General features: G+C 41.7%; 1 non-coding gene across 1 annotated transcript; it reads left to right on the top strand.

The window, feature by feature from the left end:
• The first annotated feature begins 687 nt into the window (after window positions 1–687).
• TRNAG-UCC (transfer RNA glycine (anticodon UCC)) lies at window positions 688–758 on the top strand. Its single transcript has one exon. It is a non-coding gene; the product is annotated as a tRNA-Gly (tRNA).
• The last annotated feature ends 2650 nt before the right edge of the window (window positions 759–3408 follow it).

Raw genomic sequence — 3408 nt, 5'->3', positions numbered from 1 at the left:
CATAATGTGTTGTATTGTAAGGCTATTTAGGGATGTGTTTAGCTACATCAGCCCCATCCCCACAAAAATAAAGTACAGTAATAAAGTTTAATGCAGTCCCTGAGCCGCCAAAAAGGTTAAGCACTGAATTACTAGCCGAAAGGTTGGCCGTTTAAACCCACACAGAGGCACCTCAGAAGACAGGCCCGGAGATTGCTTCAGAAAGGTCACGGCATTGAAAACCCTATGGAGCAGTTCTACTTTGCACGCATGAGGTTGTCATGAGTCGGAATTGTCTTGACAGCAGTTAACAAAAACAACAGCAACAATGAAGTGTAGTATAATCTTACATATCTTCACAGGACTCCATATTTTCTCCCAGATTGATTTCTTCTTTGCCTTTTTTTTTTAAAAAAAAAACAACAGTTGCCTTAGTGTCGATACAGACTCATGGCAACTGCATGTGTGTCAGAGGAGAACTGTGCTCCACAGGGTTTTCAGTGGCTGAGTTTTTGGAAGTAGATTGCCCAGCCTTCCTTCTGAGGCACCTCTGGGTGGACTCAAGCCTCCAACCTCTTGGTTAGCAGTGGGGTGCATTAACCATTTGTAACACAAGGGCCTTCATTCTCTGACTAGAGTGATTCATAAGCAGATGAGTGTGTGGATACTCTTTCTTTTTTAGGTGTTCTGCCTTTGCTTCCAGGTGAGGCAGTGGTGGTTCAGTGGTAGAACACTTGCCTTCCATACAGGGGACCCAGGTTCGATTCCTGGCCAATGCACCTCATGCGCAGCCACCACCTATCAGTGGAAGCTTGCATGCTGAACAGGGTTCAGTGAAGCTTCCAGAATAAGACAGATTAGGAGGAAAGGCCTGCAATCTACTTCCGAAAAATCAACCAATAAAAACCCTATGGATCAAAAAGATCCAACCTGCAATCTATCATGTGGATGGATAGTGCAGGACTGGGTAGCATTTCATTCCATGAGGTCACCATGAATCGGGGGCTGACTCAAAGGCAGCTAACAATGATAGCTTTTGCTCCCTTCTCTATTTCTTTTCCCTTTTTTTTTTTTAATTGTGTTTTGGGTGAAAGTTTATAGGTCAAGTTAATTTCCCTTTAAAAAATTTAGACACACGTTGTTACGTGATATTTGTTGCAATCCCTACCATGTGACGGTACACTTCTGCTTTCCACCCTGGATTTCATGTGTCCTTTCAATCAGTTCCTGTCCCTTCCTGCCATCTCATCCTACCTCTGGACAGGAGACACCCATTTGGTCTTGTGTATCTGATTGAACTAAAAGATGCACACTCTTCACGAGTATTATTTTATATTTTCTAGCCCAGTTTAATCTTTGTCTGAATAGTTGGTTTCAGGAATGATTTTAGTTCTGGGTTAACAGAGAGTCCAGGAGCCATGTCTTCTGGGGTTCCTGTAGTCTCAGTCAGACCATTAAGCCTGGTCTTTTTGCATGAATTTGAGTTCTGCTCTGCATCTTTCTCCCACTCCTTTGGTGTGCTCTGTTGTGTTCCCTGTCAGCGCGGTCACTGATTGTAGCTGGGCACAATCTAGTTCTTCTGGTCTCAGGCTGATGGAGTGTCTTAGTCATCTAGTGGTTGACTTTAACAAAGAGAAGTTTATTCTTTCACAGTCTAGTATGGTGCCAGCTCTAGAAAGCTTTCTCTGTCAGCACTGGAGGAAGGTCCTTGTTATCAATCTTCCCTTGGTCTGGGAGCTTCTCCAAGCAGGAACCCTGGGTCCAAAGGATGTGCTCAGCTCCCGGTGCTGCTTTCTTGTTGGTATGAGGTTCCCATGTCATTCTGCTCACTTCTTTTATATCTCAAAAGAGGTGCGTTTAAGACACAATCTTGTAGATTGAGTCCTACCTCATTAACATAACTGCCACTAATCCCATCTCATTAACATCACAGAGATAAGATTTACAACACATAGGAAAATCACATCAGATGACAAAATGGTGGATGACCACACAATACTGGGAATCATGGCCTAGCCAAACTGATACTCATGTTTTTGGGGGACAAAATTCAATCCATGAATGGAGTCTCTGGTTTATGTGGACCTTTTGTCTCTTGGGCTAATATTTTCCTTGTGTCTTTGATGTTCTTCCTTATCCTTTGCTCCAAGTGGGTTGGAACCAATTGATGCATCTTAGATGGCCACTCACAAGCTTTTAAAACCCCAGATGCCACTCACCAAAGTGGGATGCAGAACAGTTTCTTAGTAAACTTTGTTAAGCCAATTGACCTAGATGTCCCTTGAAACTATGGTCCCCAGGCTCCAGCCCCAGCTACTCTGTCCCTCAAAGTGTTTGTTTGTGTTCAGGAAACTTCTTAGCTTTTGTTTTAGTCCAGTTGTGCTGACTTCCGCTGTGTAGTATGTTGTCCTTCCCTTCACCTAAAATGATTCTTGTCTACTGTCTAGTTAGTGAATTCTTCTTCCCTTCCCTCCACACCCTTGTAACCATCAAAGAATGCTTTTTTTCTGTGTTTAAACCTTTTCTTGGGTTCTTAAAATAGTGGTCTCATACAATATTTGTCCTTTTGTGACTGACTAGTTTCACTCAGCGTAATGCCCTTTTGATTCATCCATGTTGTGAGATGTTTCGCGGATTCTTCATTGTTCTTTATTTTTGCGTAGTATTCCATTGTTATGTACCATAATTTGTTTATCCATTCATTTGTTGATGGGCACATTATACGGTTTCCATCTTTTTGCTATTGTGAACAGTGCTGCAATGAACATGGGTGTGCATATATATATTCATGTGATGGCTCTTCTTTTTCTAGGATATATTCCAAGGAGTGGAATTACTGGATTGTAAGGTACTTCTTTAAGGTACTTCTGTTTCTAGCTTCTTAAGGAAGTGCCAAATCGTTTTCCAAAGTGGTTGTACCATTTTACATTCCCATCAGCAGTGCATAAGTGTTCCAGACTCTCCACAACCTCTCCAACATTTATTATTTTGTGTTTTTTGGGTTAGTGTCAGTCTTTTTGGGATGAGATGGTATCTCATTGTCATTTTGATTTGCATTTCTCTAATGGCTAATGATTGTGAGCATTTCCTCATGTGTCTGTTAACTGCCTGAATGTCTTCTTTGGTGAAGCGTCTGTTCATTTTTTAATTGGTTTATTTGTCTTTTTGTTGTTGAGGTGTTGCAGTATCTTGTAGATTTTAGAGATTAGACCCTTGTCAAATATGTCATAGCCAAAATATTTCCCCGTCTGTAGGTTCTCTTTTTACTCTTTTGGTGAAGTCTTTGGTGAGCACAGGTGTTTGATTTTTTCATTTTGTGCAGATGGAGTTATGCCAACTGCAGGTCCCATTATGCCAGCACCATTTGTTAATGAGACTGTCTTTTCCCCATTTAACAGATTTGGGGCCCTTTTCAGCTGCTCATAGGTG

The sequence above is a fragment of the Loxodonta africana genome, chromosome 4 (assembly GCF_030014295.1).
Source record: "Loxodonta africana isolate mLoxAfr1 chromosome 4, mLoxAfr1.hap2, whole genome shotgun sequence".
Classification (NCBI taxonomy): Eukaryota; Metazoa; Chordata; class Mammalia; order Proboscidea; family Elephantidae; genus Loxodonta; species Loxodonta africana.
Note: the sequence above shows the minus strand (reverse complement) of the source record. Positions and strands in the feature narration are given on the sequence as shown.